Source organism: Asterias amurensis, chromosome 2 (genome assembly GCF_032118995.1).
Source record: "Asterias amurensis chromosome 2, ASM3211899v1".
Classification (NCBI taxonomy): Eukaryota; Metazoa; Echinodermata; class Asteroidea; order Forcipulatida; family Asteriidae; genus Asterias; species Asterias amurensis.
Window position 1 is genome coordinate 22,055,395 of NC_092649.1, and position 23,519 is coordinate 22,078,913.

A 23,519-nucleotide genomic window follows, 5' to 3' on the forward strand; every position below is an offset into this window, starting at 1 on the left:
ACGTTGCCTGGGATCGGTTAAGTTGGTCTTTGAAATGCGTTTGTAACGGTTTGTTTTAAAATGCATGGTTAGAAAGATGTTTTTGAGTGATACTTGTATAGATCATTATATTCTACTTTTAAAATATCTTTCTAATCATATGCATTTTTTAATAAACGTTTACAAACGCTTTTGAAATACCAACTCGACCGATCCAAGGCAACGTGTTCCTTTAATGAAACAACATTGAAAGAAGTTGTAAAAACTTGCACCTGCTGAACATAAATAAGTAAGATGCATTTGCAGTGACAAAAGTCTATTCAGGCTAGTTTGATATTTTTTCCATTCACTATCTTACTAATTCATAATTATTATATATGTCTCTGAGAACGTTGAGTTGTTTATCACATTGAGTTATTTATCACGTTAAATAAACCAACTCTTTTATTGTTTGCAACAGTACAATTGAAAGGAACCCCACCATAGATGGGGGAACTGCTTACAGAAGGCCAAAGCAGGTGAATGGCCATTTAGCCCTTTAGTCCCTGCACCGCCCGAGTTTGCTGAAATCCAATTTCTCAAGAGTCTTGCAGTAAATTACTGGAATCATAGTTCAAATTTTAAAAGATAGCCAAGGCTTAATGTGTATGCACAATTTTTTACCCTTTCGGTAATATTTGTATAAAAGTTCTCATGGGAACAATAAATGCCTCTCGTTAAACGGCCACGGTAATTTTTATGGCGAATACTTTTGTGCACGGATAAAATGAACACAATAGCTTTTCAAGGCTTTTGTCTGGCTCAATGCTCATACTGATTAAATGCGAAAGCGTTATTTTCGACAATATCATCATAAATGATGAACAGTTTCCTGTTTACTGATGAGCGTTTTATTTTTCGTAAGAGCTAAATTATTTCATCATCATTAGCTTTGACAAGTCAACTGTGAAGGGAGAATTAATAACGATCTATAACAACTAGATATATTAACAAATGCGTAGACCTACTAATGACTATCGAGTTTTCTTTTGATGTTCCTTTTTTTCTACAAACACAAGCTAGCGAGGTTTCCTCATACCGCATACAGTGTATCGCTATAATGCGGCTGGGCGGTACAGCGGCTAAATGGTTAGATACTTTGGATACAGTACTTGCTCACTTTTAGAGCCTCTTTGTTCTGAATGGGATGAAAATGTTTAGTTCGGTAGCGGGCAGGGGACCAAGAAGACTGTTATAAGGCCATGTAAAGACAAGGACAGTAAAGATTGCTCACCGCACTACTTCTCTTCTTGCAATGTGAATCATACCTGTACAACTAGGTAAAGTAGTTATGACAAAACAAGAACTCAGTGGCTTAAAGAGCATGGAAACAGTGCCATATTCTTTTAACAAGCATGCTCGTTTTTGTTTTTTATCAATTCAAACTAAGGGATAACTTCAAAATGCATTTTTAATTGTTTTTGGAAAAATTACCATTTTTGAGGCAGAAGTGTCACAACAGGATACAATAAACCAAAGTGTTTCTCCCCAGTAGACATGCAAACCATAATGATAGCCCAATCAAAACAAAAAGGGAAATATTCCGAGAACCAACAAAACATTAAAGACAGTACAAACTTTCTTGATGTGCAAGGGGAATTAAAAAATGTGACTTTCAAAAAAAAAGGCGCTGTTCGCAAAACTGTTATTTTATTTTATGCAATGTCAAGAAATATGATTGGGCCAGGGCCGGGGTGGGGCAAATTATAAGATTTAGGTCATCAACAAGTCCTGATCAATGTTTGGTAATGCACTAAACCTACAAAGTGCTTATAAAAAGCTGCCAGATTGATGGAATTATAGCTAACTTTTTCATGTTATAAATTCAAAATGAAGCAAATATTTCAAAATGCATTTCTCTATGTTTTCGGGGAAAAGGGTCTATTTTTGAGACAGTTCTGTTACATCAGGATACAATTGCCCGAGTCTTTCTTACCAGAAATAAAAAGACAAATTATGGCCCTGATCAAAACCGAAAGGAAAATATTCTGAGACCCCTGAAAAAATGGAATTTTGAGGGCAAAAAATATGGTAAAAATGTTGAATTTGCAAGCTCTAAAAACATACTGTAATGCACGTTCTTAAAATAGCACAAGGGTGAAATTTATAGCAATATTTTTTGTCTCAAGTAAAGCCAAGGATGATACTTTGTAGTGATGTAAAAGGTTTTATGAAATATTTTTGTTTTTTGGTGGGGTGGAGTTGTAAATATTAACTTAAAAAAACAGTTTTTCATTCCCCAATATCGGCCCAAAGTGGCCTAAACACAAATGAACTGTTACCATGGCAACGTGTTATATTATGATTTGAAATGTTAATGTTGTTTATTTGCACCCCAAGTCCCTACCATCCACAAAGTATAAAAAAAAATATTCCTTTTCTTTTACCATGGACACGTATGTCGATATTATGTGGAAAGACCCTTAAAAAGGCATTTTTCATGTTTTGGGGAAAAAAGTCTAGTTTTGAGGCAGTACTGGCCCAACAGGATACAATTGCCCAAGTTTTTGACACCAGATATGGAAAGACCAATGTTGGCCCTAATCACAGACGAAAGGAAAATTTTCTGAGACCCCTGGCAAGTTGACATTTTGGGGTCCAAAAATAGGGTAAAAATGTCGATTTTGCAAGTTCTAAAAACATACTGTAATGCATGGTGCAAAAATAGCACAAGGGTGATATTTAAAGCAATAATTTTTTTTCTCAAGGAAGGCCACGGATGATACTTTGTAGTGATATAAAAGGTTTTTTGAATTAATATTGCATTTTGGTGGGGTGGAGTTGTAAATATGAGCTAAAAACCAGTTTTTCAGACCCCAAAATCGACCTAAAATGGCAAAAAAAATAAAATGAGCCGTAACCATGGCAACGGGCTATATATAGAATTGAAAATGCAATTTTGTTTACTTGCACCCCAAGGCCCTTCCACCCACAAAGTATAAAAAAAAATTCATTTTTTGACCGTGAGCAACTATGTCAACTATTTACCTGAACTGACTCTTAATACGCTCTTCCATGTAGAAGGGTGGAATTTTTTATTATTATTTTTTTTGCTGACAGGAGTGTGGCTTTTGTTCTATTAAGATCAAACCCCTCTGTTTTTCAAAAAGATTTTCATTTATTATGTGGTTTGGTAATTGCACATGTGCCATTGATTTCTCATACCCCCTACTTGTATATCATCTTGAAGCTACCTCAGTCTACATTTACACATACAAAACGCAAAGGGTCCAAATCAAAGGCTATCTATAATATGTAACTGTTGTTCGTATTATTTGTGGAGTAAAATATATTGTTCTCCAAAAAAGAAGGAAAAAACACAATTTATATCGACTATATATCGATATGGATCATTCTTCAGTCCTGTTATAAATGTATTTTTTTATACATGGACCATTGGTCATTGTTGTCATGATAATTCAAATCAGTATTACCTGAACATCCCTCATCGCCAAACAAAATCTGAGCAGAACCTAAACATTTGAAGAGGTTTTCCATCTTCTCATTCTACTATGAGCTTTTCAGGTCATGTCTCTTGTAGACCTGCAAAGAAAACACCAACATTCAGAATTTAGAAAATTACTCAAACCGATTTCAACATCGATAGAAATATGTTATGAAATTCAGAGTGGCTTTAATACCTTTCTCATTATGCACTACATGTGAAATCAAAGACTGTGAGATGACATGCACTGTTACATACACTTCTTCTCTACATCCAAGAGTACAAATGGGCACATAATACATGAGGTTTTGGTATTGACGTTCCCCTTGCACAAAACATTGAGGCAGCTTACATTGCGGCTTCAAGTTGTCAACAATGGAAAGCAAAAAGGACTGAAATCAATGCTGCTAAAAATTTTTAGCCTAGCACGCCAGCTATCCATTATAGGATGTTTCAAACTGAAAGTTCCAGGGGTTAAGATCAAGAATTAGGTATTCTGGGAAATAGTTGCACAGTGAAAATATACACCACTGGGAACGACTTCTTCCATGAAGGCAATAAGCTTTTTCAATAATGCTGATTAAATTCATGCATACCTAAAGACACCAATGACTTGCCAAACTTGTGTAGAAGGCAGTCGCACAAAGTTGGCTTCAATGTGCCACAACTAGGTCATTTTAATGAAAACTGTTCAACTTAATTAAATCTAGAAGAGAAAAAAAACTTGAGTGTACATTGCCATGTGTGTCTTGCGTGATGATTGAAAGGGTTTCACTACAGAAAAGCTTCTTGGCATCAGAAGGCACTTGAACATCCTGTGCACTAGGCCTTGCTGGGCTGCCTCCCTGCCCATCTTTTCGCAAATCTTCTCGCACATCTTTGATTGTCTAACTGTCCATGATTCATGTAAGTAAAATAAAGCAATGGGGCTTGAACAAAGAAAAATGTACTGAAGCGGGCCGCTCCAGTAAACTTTTCCTTGTTCAAACCTAAGTTGTTTAAGATCTACCAAGTCAGTTTCCCTTCAGGTTTTCTTACTTGATAAGTAAAATAAAGAGTACATGATGAAAAATCTTTGTTGCAATTTTGGGAATCAATGTGGTACCATGGATACCTCAAAGATTGTGCAGTATCGTGCGCCTTTTTAGGCAAGACAAAAAGAACAAGGCTACCGTAACTGATATTGACATGGAGTTTTACCCACAAAATGGTACATTAGGTAATCAGTGGCATTGTGGCATTGATGCAATGGCAGAAAACATAAACAAATTATCATGAGAGTCGAATGAGACTTATTGCATTTAAGGAACTTGCAACTTATGCTATACAGAGTGCTCCTGTCTGAAGCGTCATATTGATGAGTAAATTTAAAATAAAAACAATTTCCGCAAAGTGAGCATTTTATGAAGTTTTGGTTGGTAGTCGATGTCATGCAGAGTTTGTCATTGGTTTTTCACAATTTTATCTCGACCCAGATGGCAGATTGATCTCAAACTTCTACAAAGAGTCAGTTGTGGTATAATACATTGCCAGCAATGGTTTTGTTAGCAAAACCAAGTTCTGTAATGATTCTTTAAGTTGCTGGAGTTTATTCAGAAAGCCAACTACTAAAACAAATCTTGAAGCAAAATTAAAACAGCTCAACCAAATAAAGCTTATAAAGATTTTAGGGTAGCCTGAAGGCACTGGACACTGTTGATTATTACTCAAAATAACAGTTAGCATAAACCTTACTTAACATAAACCAATGAGAGCTGTTGATAGTATCAAACATTGTGAGAATAGGTTACCTCCGATGTATTTTTCAAATATTCAAAGACTTCAGGCCTTGAGAATTTGTTTTTCTTAAACACACAAATGTGTGCAAACAAAGATTTTTGTCATAATTCCCTTTGCTTTGCTGACCAATTCAGTCAAAAACTTTTACAGATTTGCTATAAATGCATGTGTCAGAATACAACTAGTGAGAACAAAATTACCAAAGGTGTCCAGTGCCTTTAAACATTGAAAACCCAGTGCACCTAAACCAAGTATTAAAAAAGGTCTTATTTATTTAAAATAAATGCAACGAAAAGTAGAAATAGAATTTTTTGTTTTCTACAAAATAAAGTGTTAAACAATAAAGATTAATTAAAGGAACACGTTGCCTTGGATCGGACGAGTTGGTCAAAACAAAAGCGTTTGTAACCGTTTTTTATATAATGCATATGGTTGGAAAGATGTTTTAAAAGTAGAATACAATGATCCACACAAGTTTGCCTCGAAATTGCATGGTTTTTCTTCTACTGTGCGAACCAACACGGTCGGCCATTTATGGGAGTCAAAATTTTGACCCCCATAAATGGCCGACGTGTTAGTCGACGAGGTAAAAGGAAAACCACGCAATTTTGAGGCATGTTTGTGTGGATCATTGTATTCTACTTTTACAACATCTTTCTACCCATATGCATTTTATAAAAAACGGTTACAAACGCTTTTCAAAAACCAACTCGACCGATCCAAGGCAATGTGTTCCTTTAATACAATGTGTTGCTATTTTATTGTTTAACTTGCATCACAATTTCTAACAATTCCTGAAGATCACAGATTTACATAAAATCTACACGATCTAATGATGATGATGGTAGAAAACATACCTTAAAATATTTTTGTCTGAAATGTCATACTTGATGAGTAATAATAATCTAATTTCGCGTTTGGAGTTCATCGCTCAGTGAGAGTTTTATTCATTTTTGTTTTGCATTAGATGCAATGCAAAATTTTTAGTTGTTTTTGTCACTATTTTCATGTGACTCCGATGGCGGATCGATCTCAAACTTCTACAGGTTTGTCAGTTTATGTTTGTGGTAGATACATAAAGTGCTGACACTGACAACAACTTTTTAGCTAGCAAAACCAATTCTGTAATGTTCCTTTAATTTTTCACAAAAATAAGTCACGATAACAGCCCAGTTCTAAAATACAAGCAAGGTCTATAAAATAGGTCACTAACATACTAATTTTTGTGGTAATATATATAAACCTTCGTATCAACAAGTTTAATTAAAAACTTCGTAAAAGAACACCCATGATTCGAACCAACTACCTTTGGGTATGGAGTCGGGAACCCTTCCACTGGGTCACTGCTCATTCTTGCTAATCATGTGTTCGAGTTTAATTTTAAACCGTCTCTTCAACAATTTTAAATTAAAAGTTAGTAAAAGAACACCCATTATTCGAACCCAGTACCTTTGGGTATGGAGTCGGGAGCCCTTCCACTGGGCCACTGCTCCTTCTTACTAATCATGTGTTCGAGTTTAATTTTAAACCTCATCAACAATTTTAAATTAAAAGTTAGTAAAAGAACACCTGTTATTCGAACCCAGTACCTTTGGGTATGCAGTCGGGAACCCTTCCACTGGGCCACTGCTCATTCTTGCTCATCAAGTGTTCGAGTGTAATTTAAAACCTTCGTATCAACAATTTGAAATTAAAACTTAGTAAAAGAACACCCACGATTCGAACCCAGTACCTTTCGGTATGGAGTCGGGAACCCTTCCACTGGGCCACTGCTCCTTCTTACTAATCATGTGTTCAGGTTTAATTTAAAACCTTCGTATCAACAACTTTAAATTAAAAGTTAGTAAAAGAACACTCATTATTCGAACCCAGTATACCTTTGGGTATGGAGTCGGGAACCCTTCCACTGGGCCACTGCTCCTTCTTACTAATCATGTGTTCGAGTTTAATTTTAAACCTTCGTATCAACAATTTGAAATTAAAACTTAGTAAAAAAACACCGATGATTCGAACCCTGTACCTTTGGGTATGGAGTCGGGAACCTTTCCACTGGACCACTGCTCATTCTTGCTGATCAAGTGTTCGATCAACAATTTAATCAACAATATTAAATTAAACGTTAGTAAAAGAACACCGATGATTCGAACCCAGTACCTTTGGGTATGGAGTCGGAAGCCCTTCCACTGGGCCACTGCTCATTCTTGCTCATCAAGTGTTCGAGTGTAATTTAAAACCTTCGTATCAACAATTTTAAATAAAAAGTTCGTAAAAGAACACCCATGATTCGAACCCACTACCTTTGGGTATGGAGTCGGGAACCCTTCTACTAGGCCACTGCTCATTCTTGCTCATCAAGTGTTCGAGTGTAATTTAAAACCTTCGTATCAACAGTTTGAAATTAAAAGTTAGTAAAAGAACACCCATTATTCGAACCCAGTACTTTTGGGTATGGAGTCGGGAACCCTTCCACTGGGCCACTGCTCCTTCTTACTAATCATGTGTTCGAGTTTAATTTAAAACCTTCGTATCAACAACTTTAAATTAAAAGTTAGTAAAAGAACACTCATTATTCGAACCCAGTACCTTTGGGTATGGAGTCGGGAACCCTTCCACTGGGCCACTGCTCCTTCTTACTAATCATGTGTTCGAGTTTAATTTTAAACCTTCGTATCAACAATTTGAAATTAAAACTTAGTAAAAAAACACCGATGATTCGAACCCTGTACCTTTGGGTATGGAGTCGGGAACCTTTCCACTGGGCCACTGCTCATTCTTGCTGATAAAGTGTTCGATCAACAATTTAATCAACAATATTAAATTAAACGTTAGTAAAAGAACACCGATGATTCGAACCCAGTACCTTTGGGTATGGAGTCGGAAGCCCTTCCACTGGGCCACTGCTCATTCTTGCTCATCAAGTGTTCGAGTGTAATTTAAAACCTTCGTATCAACAATTTTAAATAAAAAGTTCGTAAAAGAACACCCATGATTCGAACCCACTACCTTTGGGAATGGAGTCGGGAACCCTTCTACTAGGCCACTGCTCATTCTTGCTCATTAAGTGTTCGAGTGTAATTTAAAACCTTCGTATCAACAGTTTGAAATTAAAAGTTAGTAAAAGTTAGTTATTCGAACCCAGTACCTTTGGGTATGGAGTCGGAAGCCCTTCCACTGGGCCACTGCTCCTTCTTACTAATCATGTGTTCGAGTTTAATTTTAAACCTTCTCATCAACAATTTTAAATTAAAAGTTAGTAAAAGAACACCGATGATTCGAACCCAGTACCTTTGGGTATGGAGTCGGGAGCCCTTATACTAGGCCACTGCTCCTTCTTACTAATCATGTGTTCGAGTTTAATTTTAAACCTTCTCATCAACAATTTTAAATTAAAACTTAGTAAAAGAACACCGATGATTCGAACCCTGTACCTCTGGGTATGGAGTTGGGAGCCCTTCCACTGGGCCACTGCACCTTCTTACTAATTATGTGTTCGAATTTAATTTTAAACCGTCTCATCAACAATTTTAAATTAAAACTTAGTAAAAGAACACCCATTATTCGAACCGAGTACCTTTGGGTAAGGAGTCGGAAGCCCTTCCACTGGGCCACTGCTCCTTCTTACTAATCATGTGTTCGAGTTTAATTTTAAACCTTCGTATCAACAATTTGAAGTTAAAACTTAGTAAAAGAACACCGATGATTCGAACCCTGTACCTTTGGGTATGGAGTAGGAAGCGCTTCCACTGGGCCACTGCTCCTTCTTACTAATCATGTGTTCGAGTTTAATTTTAAACCTTCTCATCAACAATTTTAAATTAAAACTTAGTAAAAGAACACCCATTATTCGAACCCAGTACCTTTGGGTATGGAGTAGGAAGCCCTTCCACTGGGCCACTGGTCCTTCTTACTAATCATGTGTTCGAGTTTAATTTTAAACCTTCTCATCAACAATTTTAAATTAAAACTTAGTAAAAGAACACCCATTATTCGAACCCAGTACCTTTGGGTATGGAGTCGGACGCCCTTCCACTGGGCCACTGCTCCTTCTTACTAATCATGTGTTCGAGTTTAATTTTAAACCTTCGTATCAACAATTTGAAATTAAAACTTAGTAAAAGAACACCGACAATTCGAACCCTGTACCTTTGGGTATGGAGTCGGGAACCCTTCCACTGGGCCACTGCTCCTTCTTACTAATCATGTGTTCGAGTTTAATTTTGAACCGTCGTATCAACAATTTGAAATTAAAACTTAGTAAAAAACACCGATGATTCGAACCCAGTACCTTTGGGTATGGAGTCGGGAGCCCTTCCACTGGGCCACTGCTCCTTCTTACTAATCATGTGTTCGAGTGTAATTTTAAACCTTCTCATCAACAATTTTAAATTAAAAGTTTTAAAGTAAAAGAACACCCATTATACGCACCCAGTACCTTTGGGTATGGAGTCGGGAGCCCTTCCACTGGGCCGCTGCTCCTTCTTACTAATCATGTGTTCGAGTTTAATTTTAAAACCTTCTCATCAACAATTTTAAATTAAAACTTAGTAAAAGAACACCGATGATTCGAACCCTGTACCTCTGGGTATGGAGTTGGGAGCCCTTCCACTGGGCCACTGCACCTTCTTACTAATTATGTGTTCGAATTTAATTTTAAACCGTCTCATCAACAATTTTAAATTAAAACTTAGTAAAAGAACACCCATTATTCGAACCGAGTACCTTTGGGTAAGGAGTCGGAAGCCCTTCCACTGGGCCACTGCTCCTTCTTACTAATCATGTGTTCGAGTTTAATTTTAAACCTTCGTATCAACAATTTGAAGTTAAAACTTAGTAAAAGAACACCGATGATTCGAACCCTGTACCTTTGGGTATGGAGTAGGAAGCGCTTCCACTGGGCCACTGCTCCTTCTTACTAATCATGTGTTCGAGTTTAATTTTAAACCTTCTCATCAACAATTTTAAATTAAAACTTAGTAAAAGAACACCCATTATTCGAACCCAGTACCTTTGGGTATGGAGTAGGAAGCCCTTCCACTGGGCCACTGGTCCTTCTTACTAATCATGTGTTCGAGTTTAATTTTAAACCTTCTCATCAACAATTTTAAATTAAAACTTAGTAAAAGAACACCCATTATTCGAACCCAGTACCTTTGGGTATGGAGTCGGACGCCCTTCCACTGGGCCACTGCTCCTTCTTACTAATCATGTGTTCGAGTTTAATTTTAAACCTTCGTATCAACAATTTGAAATTAAAACTTAGTAAAAGAACACCGACAATTCGAACCCTGTACCTTTGGGTATGGAGTCGGGAACCCTTCCACTGGGCCACTGCTCCTTCTTACTAATCATGTGTTCGAGTTTAATTTTGAACCGTCGTATCAACAATTTGAAATTAAAACTTAGTAAAAAACACCGATGATTCGAACCCAGTACCTTTGGGTATGGAGTCGGGAGCCCTTCCACTGGGCCACTGCTCCTTCTTACTAATCATGTGTTCGAGTGTAATTTTAAACCTTCTCATCAACAATTTTAAATTAAAAGTTTTAAAGTAAAAGAACACCCATTATACGCACCCAGTACCTTTGGGTATGGAGTCGGGAGCCCTTCCACTGGGCCGCTGCTCCTTCTTACTAATCATGTGTTCGAGTTTAATTTTAAAACCTTCTCATCAACAATTTTAAATTAAAAGTTAGTAAAAGAACACCCATTATTCGAACCCAGTACCTTTGGGTATGGAGTAGGAAGCCCTTCCACTGGGCCCCTGCTCCTTCTTACTAATCATGTGTTCAGGTTTAATTTTAAACCTTCGTATCAACAATTTGAAATTAAAATGTTAGTAAAAGAACACCCATGATTCGAACCCAGTACCTTTGGGTATGGAGTCGGGAGCCCTTCTACTAGGCCACTGCTCCTTCTTACTTATCATGTGTTCGAGTTTAATTTTAAACCTTCGTATCAACAATTTGAAATTAAAATGTTAGTAAAAGAACACCCATGATTCGAACACAGTACCTTTGGGTATGGAGTCGGGAACCCTTCCACTGGGCCACTGCTTATACTTGCTCATCAAGTGTTTGAGTGTAATTTGAAATCTTCATATCAACATTTTTAAATTAAAAGTTAGTAAAAGAACACCCATGATTCGAACCCACTTCCTTTGGGTATGGAGTCGGGAACCCTTCCACTGGGCCACTGCTCATTCTTGCTCATCAAGTGTTCGAGTGTAATTTAAAATCGTCATATCAACATTTTTAAATTAAAAGTTAGTAAAAGAACACCCATTATTCGAACCCAGTACCTTTGGGCATGGAGTCGGGAACCCTTCCACTGGACCACTGCTCATTCTTCCTCATCAAGTGTTTGAGTTTAATTTAAAACCTTCGTATCAACAATTTTAAATTAAAACTTAGTAAAAGAATACCCATGATTCGAACCCAGTACCTTTGTGTATATAGTCGAGAACCCTTCCACTGGGCCACTGCTCATTCTTGCTCATGAAGTGTTCGAGTTTAATTTTAAACCTTCGTATTAACAATTTTAAATTAAAACTTAGTAAAAGAACACCTATGATTCGAACCCAGTACCTTTGGGTATGGAGTCGGGAGCCCTTCCACTGGGCCACTGCTCCTGCTTACTAATCATGTGTTCGAGTTTAATTTTTAAGGAACACGTTGCCTTGGATCGGACGAGTTGGTCAAAACAAAAGCGTTTGTAACCGTTTTTTTATAAAATGCATATGGTTGGAAAGATGTTTTAAAAGTAGAATACAATGATCCACACAAGTTTGCCTCGAAATTGCGTGGTTTTCCTTCTACTGTGCGAACTAACATGGTCGGCCATTTATGGGAGTCAAAATTTTGACCCCCGTAAATGGCCAACGTGTTAGTCGACAAGGTAAAAGGAAAACCACGCAATTTCGATGCATGTTTGTGTGGATCATTGTATTCTACTTTTACAACATCTTTCTACCCATATGCATTTTATAAAAAACGGTTACAAACACTTTTCAAAGACCAACTCGACCGATCCAAGGCAACGTGTTCCTTTAAACCTTCTCATCAACAATTTTAAAATAAAAGTTAGTAAAAGAACACCGATGACACAAACCCAGTACCTTTGGGTATGAAGTCGGGAACCCTTCCACTGGGCCACTGCTCATTCTTGCTCGTCAAGTGTTCAAGTTTAATTTTAAACCTTCGTATCAATAAATTGAAATTAAAATGTAAGTAAAAGAACACCCATGATTCGAACCCAGTACCTTTGGGTATGGATTCGTGAGCCCTTCTACTAGGCCACTGCTCCTTCCTACTTATCATGTGTTCGAGTTTAATTTTAAACCTCATCAACAATTTTAAATTAAAAGTTAGTAAAAGAACACCCGTTATTCGAACCCAGTACCTTTGGGTATGCAGTCGGGAACCCTTCCACTGGGCCACTGCTCCTGCTTACTAATCATGTGTTCGAGTTTAATTTTAAACCTTCTCATCAACAATTTTAAATTCAAAGTTAGTAAAAGAACACCCATTATTCGAACCCAGTACCTTTGGGTATGGAGTCGGGAACCCTTCCACTGGGCCCCTGCTCATTCTCGCTCATCAAGTGTTCAATTTTAAACCTTCGTATCAACAAATTGAAGTTTGAACTTACTAAAAAAAAGACACTCGATTCGAACCCAGTACCTTTGGGTATGGAGTCGGGAACCCTTCCACTGGGCCACTGCTCATTCTTGCTCATCAAGTGTTTGAGTTTAATTTAAAACCTTCGTATCAACAATTTTAAATTAAAACTTAGTAAAAGAACACGGACGATTCGAACACACTACCTTTGGGTATGGAGTCGGGAACCCTTCCACTGGGCCACTGCTCCTTCTTACTAATCATATGTTCGAGTTTAATTTTAAACCTTCGTATCAACAATTTTTAAATTAAAAATTGGTAAAAGAACACCCATGATTCGAACCCAGTACCTTCGATAATGGAGTCGGGAGCCCTTCCACTGGGCCACTGCTCCTTCTTACTAATCATGTGTTTGAGTTTAATTTTAAACCTTCGTATCAACAATTTGAAATTAAAACTTAGTAAAAAACACCGATGATTCGAACCCTGTACCTTTGGGTATGGAGTCGGGAACCTTTCCACTGGGCCACCGCTCATTCTTGCTCATCAAGTGTTCGAGTGTTATTTAAAACCTTCGTATCAACAATTTTAAATAAAAAGTTCGTAAAAGAACACCCATGATTCGAACCCACTACCTTTGGGTATGGAGTCGGGAACCCTTCTACTAGGCCACTGCTCATTCTTGCTCATCAAGTGTTCGAGTGTAATTTAAATCCTTCGTATCAACAGTTTGAAATTAAAAGTTAGTAAAAGAACACCCATTATTCGAACCCAGTACCTTTGGGTATGGAGTAGGAAGCCCTTCCACTGGGCCACTGCTCCTTCTTACTAATCATGTGTTCGAGTTTAATTTTAAAACCTTCTCATCAACAATTTTAAATTAAAAGTTAGTAAAAGAACACCCATTATTCGAACCCAGTACCTTTGGGTATGGAGTCGGGAGCCCTTCCACTGGGCCCCTGCTCCTTCTTACAAATCATGTGTTCAGGTTTAATTTTAAACCTTCGTATCAACAATTTAAAATTAAAATGTTAGTAAAAGAACACCCATGATTCGAACCCAGTACCTTTGGGTATGGAGTCGGGAGCCCTTCTCCTAGGCCACTGCTCCTTCTTACTAATCATGTGTTCGAGTTTAATTCAAAACCTTCTCATCAACAATTTTAAATTAAAACATAGTAAAAGAACACCGATGATTCGAACCCTGTACCTTTGGGTATGGAGTAGGAAGCCCTTCCACTGGGCCACTGCACCTTCTAACTAATTATGTGTTCGAATTTAATTTTTAACCGTCTCATAAACAATTTTAAATTAAAAGTTAGTAAACGAACACCCATTATTCGAACCCAGTACCTTTGGGTATGGAGTCGGGAGCCCTTCCACTGGGCCACTGCTCCTTCTTACTAATCATGTGTTCGAGTTTAATTTTAAACCTTCTCATCAACAATCTTAAATTAAAAGTTAGTAAAAGAACACCGATCACACAAACCCAGTACTTTTGGGTATGAAGTCGGGAACCCTTCCACTAGGCCACTGCTCATTCTTGCTCGTCAAGTGTTCAAGTTTAATTTTAAACCTTCGTATCAACAATTTTAAATTAAACGTTAGTAAAAGAACACACATTATTTGAACCTAGTACCTTTGGGTGTAGAGTCGGGAACCCTTCCACTGGGCCACTGCTCATTCTTGCTCATCAAGTGTTCAATTTTAAACCTTCGTATCAACAAATTCAAGTTTGAACTTACTAAAAAAAAAGACACATGATTCGAACCCAGTACCTTTGGGTATGGAGTCGGGAACCCTTCCACTGGGCCACTGCTCATTCTTGCTCATCAAGTGTTTGAGTTTAATTTAAAACCTTCGTATCAACAATTAGAAATAAAAAGTTAATAAAAGAACACCCATGATTCGAACCCGGTACCTTTGGTTATGGAGCCAGGAGCCCTTCCACTGGGCCACTGCTCCATCTTACTAATTATGTGATCGAGTTTAATTTTAAAACTTCGTATCAACAATTTGAACATAAAACTTAATAAAAAAAAACACCCATGATTCGAACCCAGTACCTTTTGGTAAGAAGTCGGTAACCCTTCCACGGGGCCACTGCTCCTTATGTGTACGAGTTTAATTTTAAACCTTCGTACTACGTCGACAAGCCCTGTCCTCCCCAAATTCCTATAACTCATATTTTATTGTATACAACTACATTTATAAAGTATTAAAACAATTGAACGGATAGTTCCAAGAAATATTTTGCCTGTGAACCTGTTTATGGTACTGCCTTGTCTTGTCTTTACTGCACAAACTTCTGCCACTGGGCTATAAACGTGCAGACCCTCATGCATGCATGCCCCTACATTTAAGTTAAAATTAATGTGTCAATGTAGGTACACTGTATGTATTTATGTGTTGAATCTGAGAAGTTTCACAGTATAAAGCTTCTGAAATTCTGTTTTACAATAGAAACTGTTTCCAACAATCAAAAGAACTCTGCATTTTAAATTCAAACTTAGTAAAAGAACACCCATGATTCGAACCCAGTACCTTTGGGAATGGAGTCGGGAACCCTTCCACTGGGCCACTGCTCATTCTTGCTCATGAAGTGTTCGAGTTTAATTTTATACCTTCGTATCAACAATTTTAAATTAAAACTTAGTAAACAAAAGACCCATGATTCGAACCAAGTACCTTTGGGTATGGAGTCGGGAGCCCTTCCACTGGGCCACTGCTCCTTCTTACTAATCATGTGTTCGAGTTTAATTTGAAACCTTCGTATCAACAATTTCAAATTTAAACTTAGTAACACAGTACCCTTCCACTGGGCCAATGCTCCGTCTTACTAATCATGTGTTCGAGTTTAATTTTAACCCTTCGTAACAACAATTTGAAATTAAAACTTAGTAAAAGAACACCCATGATTCGAACCCACTACCTTTGGGTATGGAGTCGGGAGCCCTTCCACTGGGCCACTGCTCCTTCTTACTAATCATGTGTTCGAGTTTAATTTTAAACCATCGTATCAACAATTTTAAATTAAAAGTTAGTCAAAGAACACCCATTTTCTGGCTGCTGTGGTTCAGATTGCGGGGAGAAGAAGACCTTGGTGCTAGTGGCCAATGGGGAATAAGCCACTTCGGAATGTCAGTGGCGCATGTCTGTTACTGCTGACAACGTATTCTGTCTTTATTCCTTAACCTTTTGACAATACCCACTGGTATTGTCAAAAGGTTAAGGGAGATAGACAAAGTGTTGTCAAAAGGTTAAGGGAGATAGACAAAGTATTGCCAAAAGATAAAGGGAGATAGACAAAATGCGTTGTCAACAGTAACAGACATGCGCCACTGACATTCCGAAGTGGCTTATTGCAAGGAGGCTGCTAAATAAAATTGGCTTTTATCATAAGAAAAACATAAAATTATGTCCGCACACCATATTCACAGAATCAATGAACTTTGTTTATTTTATTACACAATCTCCACAGAACACTTTACAACAAGTGGACAACAACAAATAAATAAAAAAAGTGAAAATCATCAAAGACACTGAAATATGAAGAGTTGTCGGGGGCATTCTTTGATCATTTGGCTCAAACAAATTTAAGCCCCTTCTGTTGCAGAGCAACAAAGAATCCATGCAAAATCATACATGCTTTTGACAAAACACACTCAAACAATTCGTCATTTCTCTATTTCAATTAGAAGGTCAGGATTAGTACTCAAAATCAAAATTTGTATTTTGTAAATTCATCTCAATTTTCAACAAATAATATTTATTAAAGCCTTTTAGAAATACATTGCTTTAAAATTTGGCTCTTTAGATAATGAATTTGCTTCAACAAAATGGCAGACAGTTCAAGAGGGTATAAACAGAAAACTAAACAATTTTCAGGTATATTTATGTGGGTCATTATTTACTAAATTTGAAACATCTTTCCAACCATATTCATTCTTTCATAGCAATATCTTTCTTGAGCACAAAACACTAAACCCAGATGATACATGTCCCTTTTGGCATGTGATGTAATTCAATATTCATAAATACCTCACACAGTTTTGCTATTCATATTTTTGATCTTCTGTGACTTTTGTGTCTCCCAGCTCTGTAACGTTCCTTTAAGTTTCACACTGTTGTGACTTAGGTGCCCCACTCAATTATACTTGTATTAGCAAAGTAATTTGTCAACAGTGTTTTCTGTATAACAGCTTTATAAATTTTGGCCCTGGTTGGACACATGTTTTAAATGTAGGGTATCAATATTTACACTAATGTGCCTCAAAACTGTGAGGTTTTCCAATTACTCTGTGAACTAAAATAGTCAGCCATTTTGGGGAGTCAAGCATTTGCTTCAACAAAATGACAGAATGTGATCAAGAGGGTAAACAGAAAACCAAACAATTTCCAGGTAGTGTGGATCAATCAATTTGAAACATATTAACAACAATCTTTTCATAGCAGGCACTTTCTAAAGCCACAAACAGCCAACATGTCCCTTTAAAGACACTGGACACTGTTGGTAATTTGTCTAAGATCAGTCTTCTCACTTGATGTATCTCAATATATGCATAAAATAACAAACCTGTGAAAATTTGAGATTAATCAGTCGTCAAAGTTGCGAGATACTAATAAGAGAAAAAACACCTTGTCACACGAAGTTGTGTGCATTCAGATGCTTGATTTCGAGACCTCAAATTATAAATCCGAGGTACCGAAGTCCAATTTGAGGAAAATTACTTCTTTCTCAGTCGTCAAAGTTGCGAGATAATAATGGAAGAAAAAACACCTTGTCACACGAAGTTGTGTGCATTCAGATGCTTGATTTCGAGACTTCAAATTCAAAATCTCAGGTACCGAAATCAAATTTGAGCAAAACTACTTCTTTCTTGAAAACAACAGCTATCAACAGCTCCCCATTACTAGTTACCAAGTAAGGTCATATGCTAATGATTATTTTGAGAATTAACCCACAGATAGTATCCACTGTCTTTCATGTTATGTAATATTTTGTTATTATCTGGTTGGAAACCTGTTTTGAAAGTACATGTAGTGTACAATGTATAATAATTTACACTATCAAAACTGTGGTTTTTTTTTTTTTTTTACTTCCTTTTTTTTTTCTTTCTTTAGTCAAAACTTCCATTTACTTGTGTACTTTTTAAATAGTCTGCCATTTTTTAGGAGTCTAGAATTTGCTTCAACAAAATGGCAGACTATGTCACTGCAATCCCATGCAAATACCATTTCAGGTTTATTTGTGTGGATCGTTAATTTCTAGTTTTAAAACCTACTTGCAACCACATCCACTTCATAGCAAGCACTTTCTAAAGCCAAAAACACCCAACTCAAAAACGAAGTGTCCCTTTAGGAGTGTCAGGCAACATTCAATTGTCAGGCTCATTACTTGTTATTAAAACTGTCTTGCTAAAAATCATCACATCTCAAACTCAACAATTTCAATCACAATCAATGATTTCATTAATTTTATCTAAACATTTTGGAGACCTATTTTAGGCTATGGAAGAGTTTTTTATGACATAGACCTGGTTGGACAGAATAACTTTTAAAGTAGTGGAATAAAAGTAATGGATAATAAACTCATGTACTTCAAAACTGTGAGGTTTTCCATTTACTTTCTGAACTAAAACGGTTCAACATTTTGATGAGTCAAAAGTTTGCTTCAACAAACTTGTCGGTTGTGTTAGGTCAACAACACAAAAAGAAAAACCAAACAAGTTCCAGGTACAACATAATTGTGTGGATCATCATTTTCAAAAAAATTAAATAAAAAATAAAATCTTTCGGATGGCAGGCATTGAAGAGAAGCATAATAGGATGTTGACATGGGCTTTCAGTGATAGATGTTCATCCATGACTGCACTGAGATTTCTTGCTTCTGATGAGTGTATTAACTTTACATCTCCAACTATGATGAAAGTGATTTGGCTGTTTCAAAAATCTTGATGAAAAAAAACAAACAAAAAAAACCCACTGTTTTTGCGGCAATTAGCATCTTGTTCGTAGTCGCCCATTGGTGAATGTCCTTCATGCATGCACTGAGTTTTGGGAGTGAAGTGTCAGTCCATGGCCGCATCAAGCTTAAAAAGTAACGGGGGGGGGGGCACATTCCTCGAGTTGCCCTCCTCACCTGATCTCTTCTCTCCCAATGGGGATCCAAACCTTTGCAAGTTTGCAGTCAATTCAGGAGCCATAACCTTGAAGATGTTATCAAAGTACTGCACAAATAAAAAATTCAAATAAGAAAAAATCACTTGTATAAAAAAAAATATTGGTTACCACAACTCAGTAGGTAATCAAGACTTTCCAACCATCAGAATTATTGTGGAAACATGCTGAACTTACTTATGTTTTTATAATAACAATCTACTACTCATACTACTCATACTTAACATCTCATTGAGCCGAATACAGGGATTAACAATAACGGCAACCTGTCCATTTGAAACTAAAGGGCAAAAGGTCAGGATTTCGGAATTACAAAATAACCCCCGGAAAAAGAAAGATTTAAAGCATAAATTCCAGTACCGTCTTTCTGTTTTTATTATAAGGTCAGGTCAGGTTTTCTATCAGACATAAAGAAAACCTGCCCCCATGGTTTTGTTGCATGTGGACTCCTTTTGTTCTGGTTTTGCATTAACTCCTGTAAAGTTCTTTTCAAAACTACGCCAACTCACAGAAAGACTGTCATTATATGGTGTTACGTCAAACCTTCCAAGATTGTATTTCTGCCTTGTAAATTTTCAAGAAATCCCACATAACGATTATTTGGTTTTGTTTTTTATTTTTCATAAAACAGATACGCATGTCCTCTCTTACACGGGCGAATGAGCACTTCTTCTTATCCGGGATCCAGAAAGATAGGGAGTTTCAACAAACCCCTAGACCCAAATGCACCATCCGTGAAACCGGCTGCAATTGGCTCTTCTTCAGGTTGATGAAGTATCCAAGGCGTGACTGCATGTAACAGACTACATACAACGCTCTAGCAGCCTTTTGACTCGAGTCGCTTATCGAGCCCTGCAAGCAAACAAAAACAAACATTCTGCTGTTAGGAACAATACTTCGCCTCTCCACCACACTCTCCAATGAAACGGTCGACGATCCAAGCGTAGCTCGGTCCGGAGACTGGCAACCGTTGGATGGAGCTGACCAGCTCGTCCTCCTCATTGGCCGAGTCGGTCGAGTCGGAGGGACGAGATGTCAACGAGGAACGGGATTCTGAACCGGCCTCATCACGGCGCCCGTGGTCAGACTCAAAGGCCGCCGACGGGTGCAGACTGATGCAAGGCGGGCCCCCCGGGGGGGGGGGGGGGGGGGGGGTCCCATTGGGTGGTAGCCACACGCCCCTGAACGTACGGGTTAGCGGGCGGTTGTGAGGGGAGAATCTGGCGCACTGCTAGCCGTGTGGGGGAGTCCCCATTGGCCCAGTGCAAGCCACCCACGGCCGTGTTGACTATGGGGCACCAGTTCGGTGGCTAAGTCAGACGGGCCTTGTCCACCACCCTCGTGACGACCCGTAATTGAGGCCGCGAGGGTGTGAAAAGCTTCTAAAAATTCTTCCCTCGAGATCGGGTCCCCACCCTTTTGACGTTTGTCACGGTGGGGACAACCGGAGGTAGAGCCGCTTGAGCTGGGACTCGAGGGCGGGCTTTCTTGCCCTTTTTGGAGGGGCGTCCCCAAAGCAAAGTCCTATGTAGTATCGGAGGGCGGCTGCCGGGCGGGAATACCCAAGCAGCGGGTAAACCCTGAAGTGGAGGCCGACCTTTCGGAACGTAGCGATCCGACGGGGCCCCAGGGGGTCTGTACCCCGTTGCCAATCTCCTTGGCAACCGCCAGCGCCCCGAGCCCGATAGCGCAGGCTGCCTGGTCAGGGCAGCGATACAAAAGGCCATCCCTGGGCACCGCGGTACTTGCGTGTGCACTGTGGGGGGCCGGGTGCACCGAGCCGTGGAGAGGTAATTTCTCCGGCTGTGCATACCCTGTACATGTACTCAGCCCTGGGTGCACCGAGCCGTGGAGGGGTACCCCCTCTGGCTGTGCGTGCACCGCTGGCTGGCCTGGGATCGATGGGGCGAGCCTCGTAGTGGAGTCCAGCTTACCAACTCGTCCCTTCTTGGGTGTCACCCAGATACTAGGCAATTTTTTGGCCTTACCGGGGCGTTTCCCCTGCTGTCGGGGGGATCCAGGCAGAGACGGTGAGACCGTAGGTCCCCCGCTCGGCCGGTTACAGATCCGTCAGCCCCGGCAGCTGGCGATGGCTGAGGGGGCTGACTGGGAGATAGCTTTGGCGTCGACGTAATGTCACCGTCGCAATCCCCCAAGGACTTGGGCTGTCTCGGAGGGATGTAGGTCCCCCCTACGTCGACAAGCCCTGTCCTCCCCAATTTCTTATAACTCATATTTTATTAAATCTCACTTTAGAATTTCTCAACAACTCTACTAGAAATTCTCAACACTTACAGACTATCCTGCTATAGGATAGCTGCTAAACTACACTCTTATTATAGCTAAAAGGGGCAAAGAATCTACCCCAATACGGACAATCACTTACTTACGTCCGCTGCCTTTGCCGGCTAAGAGAAAGAGAGGCTGCCGACGTGGTGCGCATGTCACAGGGCGTTGGGGATAGGACTCTTGAGGGCGCTATTGTGTGTAAAACTCTTAGCTTTTTGCCTGCCGGCATAGGGAACAATGCAATTGTAGTATTCGCTCTACAGGTCAGTAGAGTGAAGTGTACTCATAAGTATGCACTCATAATGGGCTCTTCCACCAGGGGGACAACCTTAGCAAAGTATTTTTACTAATGTAATAATAATTCTTGGCAGTATTACCTGAGTGCCCCTTGTTGCTAGACAACATCTGAGCAGAATACACACAGTTGAAGATGTTTTTGAACGTCTCATTCTCCTATGCTTTCCAGGCCGCGTCTCTATCTGCAACTTGCCATCAGGCAATGATTTCACTACAATAAAGCTTCATGGCATCAAATAGCACTTTAGGGGCTTGAGCCACTTAAGCTGCCATTGCATGAGGCCCTGATGGAATGCCTCCCTTCACATCTTCCAACACATCTGTCTCATTCCGAACGATTCCTGCAAGGGCATATAAAAAAAGAAATGGCGTTTGAACAAGGACAAATTTACGGGAGCAGGACTTGCAAGTCCAGCTCCAGTCAATTTGCCTTGTTCAACCAACATTTTAAAGATCTACCCAGTCAGTTTCCTTTCTGGTTTCTTACTTAATGGGTAAAACAAGTGTACAAAACACAATGAAAACCTAATAATGTCACAGGAATAGAACAGACCATGCAACCTACTAGCAGATTTGATAAAACAACTTTTTAATGATTTTTATGATGATATGAGACAAACCACTGTACTACACATGTCATTGGTTCGTAAATTTTTCTTTGTTTTCCGGGGGGGGGGGGGGGGGGGGGGTCCCATTGGGTGGTAGCCACACGCCCCTGAACGTACGGGTTAGCGGGCGGTTGTGAGGGGAGAATCTGGCGCACTGCTAGCCGTGTGGGGGAGTCCCCATTGGCCCAGTGCAAGCCACCCACGGCCGTGTTGACTATGGGGCACCAGTTTGGTGGCTAAGTCAGACGGGCCTTGTCCACCACCCTCGTGACGACCCGTAATTGAGGCCGCGAGGGTGTGAAAAGCTTCTAAAAATTCTTCCCTCGAGATCGGGTCCCCACCCTTTTGACGTTTGTCACGGTGGGGACAACCGGAGGTAGAGCCGCTTGAGCTGGGACTCGAGGGCGGGCTTTCTTGCCCTTTTTGGAGGGGCGTCCCCAAAGCAAAGTCCTATGTAGTATCGGAGGGCGGCTGCCGGGCGGGAATACCCAAGCAGCGGGTAAACCCTGAAGTGGAGGCCGACCTTTCGGAACGTAGCGATCCGACGGGGCCCCAGGGGGTCTGTACCCCGTTGCCAATCTCCTTGGCAACCGCCAGCGCCCCGAGCCCGATAGCGCAGGCTGCCTGGTCAGGGCAGCGATACAAAAGGCCATCCCTGGGCACCGCGGTACTTGCGTGTGCACTGTGGGGGGCCGGGTGCACCGAGCCGTGGAGAGGTAATTTCTCCGGCTGTGCATACCCTGTACATGTACTCAGCCCTGGGTGCACCGAGCCGTGGAGGGGTACCCCCTCTGGCTGTGCGTGCACCGCTGGCTGGCCTGGGATCGATGGGGCGAGCCTCGTAGTGGAGTCCAGCTTACCAACTCGTCCCTTCTTGGGTGTCACCCAGATACTAGGCAATTTTTTGGCCTTACCGGGGCGTTTCCCCTGCTGTCGGGGGGATCCAGGCAGAGACGGTGAGACCGTAGGTCCCCCGCTCGGCCGGTTACAGATCCGTCAGCCCCGGCAGCTGGCGATGGCTGAGGGGGCTGACTGGGAGATAGCTTTGGCGTCGACGTAATGTCACCGTCGCAATCCCCCAAGGACTTGGGCTGTCTCGGAGGGATGTAGGTCCCCCCTACGTCGACAAGCCCTGTCCTCCCCAATTTCTTATAACTCATATTTTATTAAATCTCACTTTAGAATTTCTCAACAACTCTACTAGAAATTCTCAACACTTACAGACTATCCTGCTATAGGATAGCTGCTAAACTACACTCTTATTATAGCTAAAAGGGGCAAAGAATCT

At 39.9% G+C, this 23,519-nt stretch overlaps 2 long non-coding RNA genes across 6 annotated transcripts in view; one reads left to right on the top strand and one right to left on the bottom strand.

Annotated features, from left to right (window-relative positions):
* The window catches only part of LOC139954112 (uncharacterized), a 154,145-nt gene that overhangs the window by 25,358 nt on the left and 105,268 nt on the right, over positions 1-23,519 (top strand). The gene's annotated exons all lie outside the window — the stretch shown is intronic.
* LOC139933905 (uncharacterized) lies at positions 16,300-21,899 on the bottom strand. Of its 2 annotated transcripts, none has more exons than XR_011785651.1 (3): positions 21,704-21,899; positions 19,689-19,889; positions 16,300-19,087 (listed from the first exon to the last, which is right to left on the bottom strand). It is a non-coding gene; the product is annotated as an uncharacterized lncRNA (long non-coding RNA). The 2 variants fall into 2 exon arrangements; XR_011785652.1 differs by lacking the exon at positions 21,704-21,899 and adding an exon at positions 21,424-21,572.